This window comes from Balaenoptera ricei, chromosome 3, assembly GCF_028023285.1.
Source record: "Balaenoptera ricei isolate mBalRic1 chromosome 3, mBalRic1.hap2, whole genome shotgun sequence".
Classification (NCBI taxonomy): Eukaryota; Metazoa; Chordata; class Mammalia; order Artiodactyla; family Balaenopteridae; genus Balaenoptera; species Balaenoptera ricei.
In genome coordinates this window covers 71,517,264-71,532,798 of record NC_082641.1, presented here as the reverse complement: position 1 = coordinate 71,532,798, position 15,535 = coordinate 71,517,264, and the positions used below count along the sequence as shown (strand labels likewise).

General features: G+C 35.5%; 1 protein-coding gene and 1 long non-coding RNA gene across 11 annotated transcripts in view; one reads left to right on the top strand and one right to left on the bottom strand.

Moving 5' to 3' along the window:
- The window catches only part of LOC132362370 (uncharacterized), a 154,601-nt gene that overhangs the window by 127,397 nt on the left and 11,669 nt on the right, over positions 1 to 15,535 (bottom strand). For 2 of the 3 annotated variants that reach the window (XR_009502345.1, XR_009502346.1), the window contains exon 3: positions 11,230 to 11,291. This is a non-coding gene — a long non-coding RNA (uncharacterized LOC132362370). Of the gene's footprint in view, positions 1 to 11,229; positions 11,292 to 11,687; positions 11,787 to 15,535 lie in introns of those variants that run through there. The other variant, XR_009502344.1, reaches the window with a different exon arrangement.
- The window catches only part of MEF2C (myocyte enhancer factor 2C), a 166,110-nt gene continuing 162,965 nt past the window's right edge, over positions 12,391 to 15,535 (top strand). For 5 of the 8 annotated variants that reach the window (XM_059916740.1, XM_059916750.1, XM_059916739.1 and 2 more), the window contains exon 1: positions 12,392 to 12,582. The gene's annotated coding sequence lies outside the window, so the exon portion shown is untranslated. Of the gene's footprint in view, positions 12,583 to 15,535 lie in introns of all 8 variants that reach the window. The other 3 variants (XM_059916752.1, XM_059916749.1, XM_059916754.1) reach the window with 2 other exon arrangements.

The following is a 15,535-nucleotide window of genomic DNA, read 5'->3' as shown; positions in this document are numbered from 1 at the left end:
GATACTACAGAGCGAGACAAAAACAAGAATGAACATGAGACGTGAGTGGAAAAAAAAAGAAAAACAGCAACAGTACAGCCATCCAAGGAGCAAGTGCTGAGCTTGTGTAAAAAACAGCTCCCATTTTTATTAAATAATAGTGCTCATGCAAGGATGTCTGAAGTACTCTGCAAGGCTAATTAGGACAGATCAATGTACACTTACCTCTTCAGAAGGCTGAAAGGTGTGTAGTGACTATGTGTCATTAAAAATTTACTTGACCATGGGCATCAGATGTCCCTGAGAGAATGACCCTGGTGAGCACTGTAAGTTTCCATTTTGCTCATATCATCCTCAATACATCAAAAATGCCATAGACACCATTACTATCATTCATGCAGCCTCACAGCAGCTGATGTGCTATATATGTTTGAGAGGGTGGTATCAATTAACTATGTTATCTATGAAGCCATACTTGCAATTACTACCACTTCACAATTTATCATTAACACATTTGGCAGATTTTTTTTTCCAAAGTAACATTTATTTAAAGGTTAATCAAAATTCTTAGAACAGCATTTATTATAATGTGATTTCTGATAATTGACAAAATCAGTGGCTCTTAAGAAAAACACCCTTGTCTCAGTCCTGCTCGGTATACACCACGGTGCCATTTGGGGAAAAGAAATACACACTAGAAATGTTCATTTCAGACCTCGTCATGGAAGATCATATATTAATGTAATCAGGTGGTACATTTACATGCTCATTAGTAATCCATCATTAGTCCAAATGCTCACTATTAGGAATAAATGTACAACGAGTTATTCAGAATACCCAGAAATAGTATTTCTTATTTAAACATTCAGAATAAGCTGACTGAAATAAGTGCACACCTTGAATTTGAACTTTCAAGGCACATCACTAAAGTCAATCAATTATGTCAGGACACTCTTCTATAATAATCTCAATTATAAAATTCTTGCCCCTCCCTTAAGGCATGCAGTGGTGGGGGAGAGTTCCGATATCTAAATCTTTTTAATTCACTATAACTGCAAAAATTCCTGATGAAGTGTGTGTTTAAATTTTATGCTTTAATACATAGCATGCCACTAAAAAACATATTAGTTATGCTTTATGCTATTTAATCATATGTCAAAATCTGTAAAATCTGTTCTAGCATGCTAAGGTAATTTAACTGCAATTAATCAATCAAAGAAATAAATAAAATGTAATAAATGCCAAATAATGTAACGTCTTTAAAAACAAACCACTATATACACATTTATTCTAAAAATACTTATTAGCCAACACCACTGAAGGAAAAACAGAGTGAAAGTTAGATTTACTGAATCTTCTTCCCATTAGTAGCTAGCTCGCTCTAAACTTACAAATGGTTTAAAAAGGTCTTTGGCATGTTCTGGCTTCCCAACTAAAACGTGAGCAACCTGAGGGTCAAAATGCTTCATTTTTTTTATCCCCTGTGCCTAACACAGGTGTTCAGTATTTATTGGATGAAAGAATGAATGATTCAAATATGCACAGACTAGATTCTTTCATCATAATGTTTAGGACCTAGGAAAATAGTCGTACTTTTCCTTCTGGCAAAAATCGTATATTATACTTTATTGGCATTTAACTAAAGTTAGTGTCACTTTCTCCATTAATTCTTTCCTTTTTTCATAGAGTCAGTTAGGAACCAGCAAGGAAGGTTGGTGATGTGTTTTTGTACTTCTTCCTCCAAATGAAAACAGTGATTTTCTCTTCAGGGATGTAATTAAACAGTTTGATGGATACAGATTTGGACCAAGACTAGGAAGGCCAATTATAAGTCCTGGGTCCAGTCAGCAAGAATTCATTAAGCATCAAGTACATTCCCCACACTATGCTACAAATATACCAAAGGAGTCAAAACATGCCCCTGTTTTCCAGACCATAAATCAGAGGAGAAGACACATACGTGTTCATTCAACAAGCACTACCGACTACACTTTACTCCATGCAAGGCACTGAAGGGGAGGACAGCCAACAAGTCTCAGTTCTCAACAAAGAAATGAACCAGTAACTGTATGTCAAGCAAAAAGTCATGAATATCTTTGAAAACATACAAACTAATTCTCATTGGAACCCTAGAAGAGAAAGCTGGTGAAATCATGGAAGTCTTAAGGAAACAGGTGGCATAAAAATAGATCAAGAGAATCTCCCAGATAATGTAAATTATAGTACATTCACTAATGACAAGGATTGAAAGTAAGCGTCCATAGGTTTTCAGAGCAGGTTATTTGCTTTCTTGATAATGACTGAATCTATTTGTTCTTCTCATCAAATTCGTTTTGGTGACATAAAATGATAACTTTTAGATTAATGACCAACCACTCAGTACAAGGAACACTGAAGAATTTGCCTTTAATGTTTGATGATAACTGTAGCTGAGAAATCTCAAGACTGAAATTATCACAAGGATATTACAATAAACAAGACTTGCCCCTTCCACCACGACCCCACTCACCCACATGTGGCTATTGAGCACTTGAAATGTGACTAGTCCAAACTGAGTTGTGCCGTAAGGGTAAAAATATACACTGGACTTCAAAGACTTAGTTACAAAAGAAAATGTGCCAATAATTTTTATACTCATTACCTGTTGAGATAATAATATTTTTGGATACATTGAGTGGAATGTGTATATCATTAAATTACTTCCAAATGTATCTTTTTACTTTTTACTGTGGATACTAGAAAATTATTGAACTGTGCTAGTCTAAAGGCGTTTTGAAGAAGAATAATTTTTTGAAGTATTTCATGCTAGAAAGGATTCAGCAACATGCACTGGCATTTTAATATGATGATCAGATACAAAAATTTTATGTAACAAACCACTCAATACATTCCTCCCCAAAACCCACAGTTAGGAAACAAGAGCGTCTCTCTTGATGAACTGAATCTCCTGCCCAACTCTGATCTGATAGTGAGTGGCATCCGTTTTTACATCTCCCTTTTTCTCTGACTGGCAGAACACTTGAGTCTAAAATTCAAGTTACTCAACTTCAGGCTTTTTTGCAGGAAGGCCTTGAATTTCTGGTTCAGTTTAATCCCACCCCTTATTTCTTACTTGGCTTGGTTCTGCTCCTTACTGTATGCGTCTTACTGAAAGTTATGAAAAAGCTTTTTGGAACTAGGAAGAGTTAAATAGCAAATAAGAAAGTGAGTGAGCCTCTGACTATGGTGTAATCAGTGAGAGGCCACTCTCCAGAGACTCACTATGTCTGTGGCCCTTCTCCCTGTTACAGGTGTGAGGCAGAATGGATCTTTAGCAGTACCAGGCCAGTACTCACATTTGGGATCATAAATACAGAGCGGGCCCCATCCAAGGCTGTCACCCAACCCAAGGGTCAGTGAGATAGACAGGCATAACATTTGAAGGGCACAGTGAGTTCTGCAGTCCCATGCAGCTGTAGGTAACATGGTCTCACATCAGGCAGAGGAAGGAGCGACTACCTGAATACCTAGAGATCAGGAAAGGCGTGGTCATTATCAGATCTGATCCCATTCTGTAAGCCACCACAGTGCGGACTAAAGACAGAGACAGCATCCAAAGATCCAGGGAGACCTAGCAGAGACCTAGTCCCATAAAAAAGAGAAAAGGGGATAATTTCTGTGACTGTGAGGCCACACAGGCCCCTGGGGCTAGGCTCAGAGTCAGGGCCTCCCAGACCCAGTGCACTACAGAGACTCGAGCTGCGAATGAGCAGTGGGCCTAGCAGTTGTTAGTTGGGCCACCAGATGTACCCACGGAGGGAGAAAAAGTCAGAGGCTCTAAATATGCTTTCTATTGTCATTGGGTTTGGTCCAGGAACTGATAGGATTGGCCACAGGTGGGAGCATAAGTACATTCAGCTCAATTTTGTTCAGGTACGCACAGGGCAAGGAAGTCAGATGGTGGCAGTGCCTCTCTCCTTACAAAGTGGAGGAATTACATTGGTGCTTATTCAACTTTTATTCCAAAATTAATGTTTCAAGGATATTTAGGCTACCTAGAAAAAACCATTTCAGAGCTTCCCAAATCTATGAAAAAGCCACTGCTTCCTGTTAATCCCTATACCTCTCCAAGAAAAATGCTTGTAATATTATTTAACAGTATTAACAGAACCAGACTCACATGGTACAATCTTAAGGTTGTAGGAAAAGTACACAACATGTGGAATGTTATGTAACCTTGAGAGTCCTTATAATAAATACATTAAAAAAAAAGAAGAAGAAGAAATAAGTAATAATTTTCTAAGATATACAGAGATAGGATAGGATACAGAAAAGATCATGGTCATATAAAAATCAGGGCCACCCAGTTGGCACAAATTACCAGAAAATGAGAAAGAACTATTCTAAGTCAGCTGTATCATTGACATGGTCTGGTTTGTTTTCATAAATGGTTTTAAAGGATTTAGCACACAAATAACAAGTTTTTATTTCAGAAAATCAAAATTAATAAAATGTCAAAATAAAAAGTAGTACACAACTGGACACCACAAAAAAAGAAGAGAAAAATTCTCAGGATCTGATCAATAATAAACTCTCTGTTAAATCTAAAATACATTATTTCTATCTTAGCAAAATTTGAAAAAAAACGGATCAAGACCCCACCGCTTCATCAATTTTTTTTAAAAAAGAAGAATGAGTTCAAAAGATAGAACTAAGTGTGAATTTCACAAAGTAGACATAGGCAATTTCATATCGGCTGCTATGTTCATAAAGGTAAATGACACAAACAAAGCTGTCTAATCATACACCTTGAGACTCTATTTCAGGGAGACTCAGATTGGATTAAAAAGTCTACGGATGTTTGCTACCCAGTGAATATTCCAGTAACACACACAGGTACAGACTCAGACACCCTCCTTAGTCCAAGGGCAACTCCAAGGAGGTCTTCCTCACACTGAGAGGAGGGGTGAGTTTCTGGAACAACAAGAACAACAACAGATAACATCAAAATATTTCCAGCTTATACACTGTAAGCCCACCTAGTCATGGATTTGTGAAATACAGACACAGCCTAATAAAATTCTAAGACAACTGAGCTGTCACAATGTGACAAGAGTATAAATTCACATTGAATGGCTTTTCTAGTGCTTCCTACTAAATATGAATAGAACTAAAATATGTCTCCCAACATATCAGAAACAATATATATATTCTACTTAGTTTCAAGGGGGAAAAACTTTTATAACTTAAGAATACTCAAAATATGTGACAATCTGTCACTGAATTAAAATACATTACAGTAACAAGTGACAATGTATGTACAAAACCCACTGCAGCTCTGTGTTCGTCCTCACACACAAAGGCTAGTTCTAAACAGGTCAGAGTAAAGCTCTGGCTGACAGGAGTTGATGGCAGGACAGGACCTGAGATGAGCCAAAACTGTGTGTAATCCAAAACTCATTGATACTTAAATTTGGAATAGGTCTTTGAACTTACATCTGAACATGTCGTGAGAACATGAGACTCCTGTTACTGTTATCATATAGAGGCTCATCCTTATAAAATGTTTGCCTTGTACGGTGACGATATTTTACTGAGGCCTTAACGAGTAGGGCACATCGCTCTGTGCGGTAAGGGTGGAGGAGGGTTACTCACAAGCCTTCTGCAAGTCCATTACCACTAACACATGCCTCTCAAATAGAAGCAGGGCCTGACTGGGAAGTTGTAGGAGACAAAGGAGCAGCAGAGACATTGCCTCTGGACTTGGGAATAAGGTACTCCTCCATACACATACCCCATAGTACTTTCCATTAACTGAGTATTATTACAATGTATTGTAACTGGCTATTTCGTTCCTTGTATCTTCCACGAAACTGCAAGATTTTTAAGAAAAACCATTTGATTTTGAAATAATTAAAAATTCACAAAAAGGTGCAAAGAAATGTCCTGTGCCTGTGCTGTGTACCCTTCCCCCAGCCCCTCTCCCCACTCCCAGTGTTAACATCTTGCATAACTACAATAGCAAAACCAGGTAATTAACATTGGTACAATCCATAAAGCTTATTCAGATTTCACCAGTTATGCATGCACTTATTTGTATGTGTGTGTATATGTGTGTAGCTGTATGCAACTTTATCACATGTGTAGCTTTGAGTAACCACTTCCACAATCAAGACACTGAACTGTGCCATCACCACAGACTCCCAGTGCTACCCTTTCAGGTCCACACCTACTCCCTCCCCTCCCCTCTCACCCCTGGCAACCACTAATCTGTCCTCCATCTCTGTAATTATGTTATTTTATGAATGTTATATATATGGAAACAAGCAATAATGTATCTGTTTAAGGTAAACTCTTTTCATGCAGCACAATTTCCTTGAGGTTCATCCAAGTTGTTGCCCATAGCAATAGTTGATTACTAGTTATTGCTAAGTAGTACTACATACTATGGATATATCACTGTCTGTTAAACCATTCATCCATTACGGACATTTAGGTATTTCCAGTTTGGGGCTATTAACTAATACAGTTGTTATGAATATTCATGTACAAGTTTCAGTGTGAAAATAAATGGCAAGATTTTTAAGGGGATAGGTTGTGTCATATTCATCACTGTACCTCCAACACTTTATAGAACACACAGTAGGTACTCAGAATACTTGCTGAAGGAATGAATGAAAGAACCACAAAATTGCCTCTAAATGGCAGGAAATAAAACAGAGCTCATCTTGTGGAAAAAACGTAATTAGGTGGGAGGGAAAATATCAGCAAGAGGTCCTGGAAGTTGCACAGACAGTTTAAAGACTTTAGCAGTGTTCCAAAGTACACATACACACACACACACACACACACACACACACACACACACACACACTTCAATTCCAACATTTTTCACTTTGTTTCAAGTATTGAGCTTCATGTTAAGATAGTGTTTGAATTAATAAGCTATGGTTAAACTTTTTTAAGAAACAATTGGAGAGACTTCCTATCCAGCCAAGATGAATTAAGAGGGGCTGGATGTACCCTCCTTCCTAAAACAACAACAACCACCAAACTCTGACAAGCTATATGAAACAGTGATTTTTAAGACACAGGACATCGGGCAACAAAGAACAGTTATCCCTGAGAGATGAGGAGACAAGGAGGTGAATCTTACGAATGTCCTGCTTACTGTCTTGAGGGTTTCTTGGCAGTGGCACAGGGAGGGTAACTCAAGGGACACAAACTCCCCGAGTTGAGGAAACAGAACTGAAGGCGTGGCAGAACAGGGTGGCTACAGTTCACGGGTCAGAGCACGTGGCAGAGAGCTGCTGCACAGAGAAGGCTCTCCTAAGATCTGCAAAGAGTCCCACTCGGGAGTTTAGCAGAGTATTGATCTGGGCAAATGTGTGAGGAAACTACCCGAGGCTGGGTATTCCTAACCCTAAGGAATAAATGGATCTAAGCAATGATCAATACCTGCTAACAGCTCAAGTATAGAGAGAGAACCAGTAGTTTTGCCCAGCCTTCTCCAAATGAATCTGGTCAGGTTCCTAGTCTTAATTACCAACTAATAGGATAGACAGGGGACAGAGGAGCTTGTTAAACAACTCCACAGGAATGCATCAGCAAATACAAACTATGGAAAGCTCTACAAGCACAATCCAGTTTTCTCAACAAATAAGGAAAAATAAATACACTGAGGGGGAAACCTATAGATTAAAAGAGATGAAAAATATCAACCAATTGCGAAGTATGGATCTTATACGTATTGTTTCAAACAGTACAAAGTAATTATAAAAAATTTTGAGGCAATTGGAAAAACTTGAATATTGATTGTACCTATTTGACAACAATAAGAAATATTGACTTTTTCAGTGTGGTTTATTTTTTAGATGTGGCTCATTTTCTCAATTTAAAAAAAAGTCCTAATCTTTTAAAGATACCTACTGAAATATTAAAGGATGAAGTGATGTCATGTCTGGGATTGGCTTCAAAATAATTTGGGATGCGGTGTGAGGTGGTAAGGGGATATGATGAAACAAAGTTGCCTACAAGACAATAATTGTTGAAGGTAGGTGTAATTGTATGCAAGTTCATACCGTTCTCTCTACTTTTAAATATGTTTGGAATTTTCATATAACAAATTTAGATAAATAAACTTAAAAACACACAAATAAATACATAATTGAGGTGGTAGTTAAGGACTCAGAGGTCACAGTCTGAATGAAAACAATTTCTCAGACACAGAGAGATCAGAGACGATATTTTACAAGGACACTGAAGACTGTGATTTGTCGGATTTCCTTACTGGAGGACCATGTGTTCTCCACACAGAACACTGTCTTTTAAGCAAGGGTAGACCTTCTCTCTGAAAACCTGACAGTATACAAGTGGTTGACTATCTAAGACACCAAAAGATATCAAAGGAGACCAAAAATCTGGGTCTATAAATGTGATTGTTACTTCTTCCTGTTCTTTCAATAAGGTGAGGTGTGTGAGAAGTCTAATAGAGTATGTTGACTGCTGTCCTTCCTACAGCATCCTTGCAACAGAGCTCATTCCATTCAGTCAAATAATTCATTAGAAAGTATGTTTTATCTACAAACTGTTTTTCTTTTTCTTTTCTTTTTTTTGACAGTAGGAGGGATATTTTGAGTAGCTTGTCCAAGGTTCTGCCAAAAGAAATCTCCTCTCTCTTCTTACCTTATCTGAATCCTACCCTCCAAAAGGATATGCCCGAGTCCAATAAAGGGAGCTCCTAAGAGGATGAGTGTTATATCTTCCATTTAAAAAAATTCCTCATGGTCTATAGTTCAATATCCTACAAATAACCAATATGCTACATATATACAAGAAATGAGTTGATTTACTGATTTTTTTTAAATGTAATTTTTAAATTCTCAGTATTTTAGGTAATTATTCTGTCTATAATACTACTGTAGTACTATTATTAAAATATCATCATGTATCCTAATGTTCATCTTCATTAAATGTCTGAAAAGGCCCTGGGAACAGATTTAAAACCTGATGTGTGCTTTGGGAGCAGAATCAACTTTGGGGGATCAAAGCCAGTGAGCATTTGTGTAGGCTGGTTACATTTTGGGAAATATTTGCAAGGATGTATTGCAGAAATTGTAAGTGAACTTTTCAAAATATTTATCACCACAGTTGGAACTTTTATTAAAGTGTTTTTCTTTTTAGACACAGTCTTGTTTACAATGGCCATTTTAAAAGTTGCTAGTCTGAGCTTATAAAACAATATTATAATGTCTTCCCATCAACTGTATTAAAAACACTTATCTTTGGGAAATGTTATAAAAATTTCATTACAATGATAATTTAAATATTAAAGCAAATATAAAAAATGATATTGTGTGATAGAATACCAAAGGATTAAAAATTCTTTGCGAGAGGGTATTTTAATTTCTGATAAAAGCAAAATATAGTACAGTAACCACTAGTCACATATGGCCTATGTAAATTTAAAGTAATTAAATTTAAATAAAATTTAAAATTCAGTTTCTCCATTGCACAAGCCAATTTCAAGTGCTCAACAGACACATGTGGCCACTGGTTACCATACTGGACAGTGCAGATAGAGAACATGTCCATCATCACAGAAAGTTCTATTGAATAATGATGGTCTTTGTTAGAGAGGCCACTACTGATGAACTGATGTGCATATATCAATTTATTTCTATTGTCATTTTCTCTTTGGTATAGGAGGTTGAATTAAACCTATCAAATTTAAATGATTTTTCTGGAAAATCTATATTCTCATGTAAATATTTAAAACTGTGCCACAGGCACTGCAGTGTAGATTTTCTTTTTCCTCTCGCTATAAGGAGAATGGAATTTTTTTAAATTCCATTTCCTCAAGATAAGGAATTATAACATTAGCTAGTTTTCCCTATTTGCATTTTCTTTCTTTATAATGATCTATTCTAACCATGCACTGCTTCCGAGTTTACCCAGCAATTGCCACCAATTACCTTTATTTTGTGGAAAGGAATTCCTAGTTTAGAGGGCAGTACTTCAGGCCTCCAACTCCACACTTTTGAAGTTTGTAACTAGCACAAAAAAAAAAAAAAAAAAAAACCCTCACAGCCTAGCCAGGTTCTCCGACCAGGTGAAGGGTATGTCTAATTTAGCAGAGAAACTGTGAGTGAGATCATCTCTGTCCTTCATGCTTAGCAAGGAACCAGGCTGCAGAGCAAAGTCAGAAATACAACAGTAACAAAAGTAAATACAAATAATATGAAAAACTCCCAGACCACAGGGCTAAACCAGCTGCATTTAAATGCAACTGCTGAAAACCTTGATGAAAAGTAATATGTCTGTGTTTAAAAGACTAGTTAAACCACATAGCTGACGCAAATGGTAAAAAAGATCTATAATTACATGAGTATACTTTTAAGTATTTCATTAAAAAGTAAACTATAATGAATAATCATTTAGCATTGAAAATAATTTGATTTTAAAAGTAGAAAGGTCAAATATGAAAAACATAATAAAGTCCAGGTAAAGAAATACTTGAAAGAACAATCCAATTATTTTAGAAATGGATCTTTCTCCAGAATAGCATATTGTTTTGAAACTAAATTTCCATAGTAGATTCCATAGTTCCTGAAAATTAATTAGAGCCTTGAAATTAGCTACAGAAATGTACCTTAGCTTGGGGACAAAAAAAAAAAGAAAGAATGAATGAAAATAATATGCCAACCTCCCAAACCGTTCTGCCAACAGATTTTTGCATTTTAGAAATTACACTTGCTTTCAAGATTCTTTGGGTCATTTAAATACTTAACCTTATCTCTTTGCTCACTTGCTCACTCCCCAAGCAAGTCTAAAACCAAATAAATTGCTATAAATGTTTACCAAGAAAGTATTATTTTCCAAGTCATTTTTCTTAATTTTTGAAATTTAAAAAGTTTTATTACAATTAGGTAACTACTCCTGGCACAAGGCCTCTGAAACATTGTTTCTCAGACACTAATGGGTCTTGGAAAAGTTTGAAACTCTTAATTCATTAAGACTTTGAGTAGCTGTTTTGTACCTAAGAATGAGAATTGATGGAGAAGTTGGGACTACACACATAATTTTATCAAATATGATGAAAACGTAAGGGTTTTGTTATGATGCATGTAACAATCAAGAACCTGCTTCTTTTTAGCAAGCTCCTAAAAAGTACCTCCCATATAATTATTAAATAAAAACACTCACTTATTCAGTACTCAGCTAGCTTTTAAACTCTGAATAAGAGAAGTACACAGTGAGAGAGGTACTTACATGGTTTCCTTGGATACTGGATGATGCCATTCAGGTCTATGTTTTTATCTGAAAGTGGGGCCCTGTGGAGAAATTAGGCTTGGTGAGTGGCTGTTTACACATAGCAAGTAAATAAGAACTTTGTTTATTTTACAAAGCACTTTTGATTTTGACCCAGATTTCTTCTTCTCATCACACCCAACCCTGGTAAACGGCAATAAATATAGGGTAGAACAGGTACTTTGCACAACTCTTTTTAACACCACTTAAGAAATCATAATTAATAAAGCAAAAGCTCCGAATGCCATGGCTAAACACATTACTCCTTGGGCTGCTTTATATATCTTGACTACTATATTTATGTCAGATGTATCAATGAACACTGCCTGCCTCTCTCTTTTCCTTCAAGAGGAATTGCTCTCAAAGCGTCAATCAGGAAATTACTCTAAAAAAATCACATAAATGATAAATGTCCTTACCGTAATCAAAGAGTAAGAGAAGTCTAGCTTTAGCCCACTCCTAAACACCCAAGTTTCCACAGACATTAGCTGCCATTTTAAATGTCGTAGTGGGATCCCCGATTCCCAATCGTTTAAGTGCTATGAGCATACAATTTTGACATTCAGTCTCTCAGAACTACATGCTTTCTAATTTTGGTAGCATGATTAATCCCCCCCTATGTGATGAGTTTTAACCTTCTAATATTTCTTTGGATCAAAAAGAACAAATGAGCTACAGCAAAGAATGGCAACTAACTTTAATGCTTAACACAATTTAATAACCTGAAATGAAGTAAATGTGTGTTATGCTTCCATTAAAAAGTTTCCAGCCACAATTAATCGAACAAAAACTCGTCTTCTTCCAAGATTTTTCTTGGAAATGTAATTTTAAAGTCTGTGTGAAATAAGAACCTTACTTTTTACCATATGAAAGCAATCTCATTTTTCAGGAATGATTTTTGGATAGACTTCCGATTTGATATTTTCCATTTGAACTAGCAGCGAAGGGGCTAGTAAGGGGGGAGGAGAGGAAAGCAATTCTGTGTTCTTTTGCCAGCACTGACAAAGGTCTGGTTGTCAGTGATACCTTTACAGCTAAATTTACTCCAGAGTGACAGGAACAGGTGCACCTCGGCCTGCCAGACACTTGTGCACAGGGATCACGCATCTTACGGCTTGACGATCAAGGGGGGAAAGCCTGGGTCCTCATAGAAAAGGAGAGGAGGCAAAGGAAGCCCAAACTGGGGGATTTCTCTTCAAAGCCAGCTGGTCTGGCTTTATTCTACAGGAATTTTTTTACCTGTCAGAGTTTGGACAACAAAGCCCTCAGCAGGTGCTGACGGGTACAACTTCCTGGAGAAGCAGAAAGGCGCTGGTGAGTTTCAATTGCCAAAATATATTTTTTAATCTCTAAAAGTTGATTTTGTTATCTTGGAAGAGGCACTGCTGAGGTACCTACATTCAGAAAGCTGATGAGACCACTGGAATCAGAGCCAACTAACTCAACAGTGGGTTTTCCTGGTGTAGAAAGTAGGGCTGTTACCATTTGACAATTTTTTAGAGTGAAAAAAAAAAAAGTTTTTTTTTAAAGAAAATACTTCATATTTTAAATGTTGGTCTCTTTCATTACTATCTTCAGTATCTGAAAGATGAAGAATTAATTATATATATGATACTAGACTATTCAAATAAATACACAAATATCATTTCGTCTTTCTATCTAATTCTGTCATAATCTACTCATTCTAAATAAAATGTTATTTTTCAATATATCTCCAAGTAAAAATGTGAAATGGTACATGCTCTTTTCAAAAGTTTCATGGGCTAGAATTTTTTATACATACATGTGACAGGAATATGATTAGAGAGAATATGAAATGAATTTTATTTTTAATACAATTTTAAAACATGTATTGCACAGAATATTTAATAATTAGAAGTGGCAACATTTTCTCATTACAAAGAGTTTCTTCAGAGAAAAATCTTCAGAATAAACAATCAACACACTACTAAAGCATGTTTTTACGTCATCGATTTCCAAAATTAGGACATTTATATAATTGGTATTTTTATTTTGTGAATTCGAAAGTCTAGGCAAAAATATTTTTTTCAGAATAGGATTTTAATTAATGCAAACTATGGAAAAATGAGACCACATGTTAGGACATATTTTTAAGAAGTGATTCTATTTCAAGGACTCATTCTTTTAACTATGCTTCACAGCATTTCTCTACAAATTGTTGTATTATAGCAAATTGAAAACATTTAAGCAAGTAGGGAGCTAAAAGCTAGGGACTATACATAGTAAACATATGAAACCATTTTAATAACCAAAATCCATATTCACAAGTAACACGGACTAATGAATATAAAGGATGTGCAGCATACCTTGATTGAGAATGCTGTAAATTATTATGCATAAAATCAATTCTCTGGGCTGTGGGGGGCAAAACCGGTGCTGAAGAAGAGAAATGTTCCTACCAATATAAATTAACACTATGAGGCAACTGTTTTATTCGGACAATCCCATAAATAATTTTCAATCTACATGCTTAACACGTTGTCGCATAGTGGGAAAATAATAAGATCTGATTTTTTTTAATGACCACTGTTATCTAAAACAACTTTTGTATCAGTGATGACACAGATATGTCACAAATTTATATGTATCATACTCTTTCAGACTAACCTAATTGCTGTTTAAAATTATGAAATATTTGTGGTTTAAAAAGTTACCAGAAATTATCCGCCCCACCAAAAAAATCTAATATTTTTAAAACACAGTCTTATCTACATTTTAATGAAACCATATTTTGAAACCTCAAAACTCAAATCTGATTTTCATTAAAATTATGACATGTAGAATATGGTTCAGAAGATTAAAGCATATTTTATTTTTTAAAAAGGAGTGTACTTATTGTGGTTTCAAACTATTTTTATGTGATATTTTGTCATCTTCGTCATATTGATTCTGGCACCTGAGTAACCATGGTCACTGAAATTTTTAGATAACTTCATTAGTCTCTTAAAGAATGAATATGTATTCCACGCAGTTCATAATTTTTTTTATCTACCTGGTCTGTTAAATACTATATTCTGAAAGAATCAAAGTACTCGATTTTAAAGATGACTAAGTACTGCAAAACTGAACATACACTTTTAAGTCAACTTCGAAATTACATTTGTTAAGTTTTTGTGTGCAATACAATTGGCTATAATTATAAATACTGTTTGTCATTAACACTAAGTATAAACAATACAAAAGCTTCTTCCAAATTATTTTTTATGACTCTTGTGAATTATTTAAGTGTGACTGAACCTATTAGAAACAATGTTAGGTATAGCCCAAATATTTCTAAATAACTAAAATTTATAATTTTAACACTGCCCTAAATTGTTGACTTAATCTAAAATTCTATGATATTTTCTTTTACTTATGAGAAAAAGCTTTAATTCCTAGTTTGACATGCAACTACATGTTTGTCCTTTCTGATAAACTTTCAACTTTCAACGCCCACAATGTATGGGAATGGTTTCTTCTAATAAGCCTTAGTTAGAAAGTTGGCTTAAAGTTGCAATGACTAAAAGTTTAATTGTAAGACACATGCACTTTAAGCATGATTTGCAATACATCTTCATATCTTAAGGACAGCTTATAGTGGAGAAAAATTAATTATTCTCCCCTTTCAGAAAGACATTTGAAAACCATTTTGTTTACCTTGTATATTCATAGGAAAAATCTTGGTTCTCCCGGCAACTAACGTCAATAAATTTTATTCTGAATATCAATCTATTTAATTTCAGGACAAAGACGTTTCCAGCTAAAATGGTTTACTTGTAAGTATTTAAAGAAACACAAATATTTTGGCAGCTTTATATGTATCTCCTCATTGACCAGCCACCTGACTGACAGCTGTCAACTGTCTGTGGGCCAAATGTAACCCAGTAAAGATAAAAATTACATATTACTCATCCCTGTTGATAATACCTGGTGCCAGTAGGTTTTCAAATAGGAATAACTAGACTGTAGATATAAAGAGGTAAAAGAGGAATCATTTTAATTGCCTACCATGCCTCCTTTGTCACTAACTTGTTTCCCCTTCTTTTTCTTATTATCCCATTTCTCTCAATGTCCATATATCACACCTACAAAGAGTTAATTTCCTTAAGGAAACTTCAGATGTAAGTAACAAGTATGTGTCCATGAAAATACTAAGCAGCCAGGTAATGATGGCCACACATTTCTTTCAATCAAATCTCCTTTTAAGCTCATGGAATCTTTGAAAGAGTCTTTGAAGCTTTCAACTACTCATTTTAAAGAAAATGAA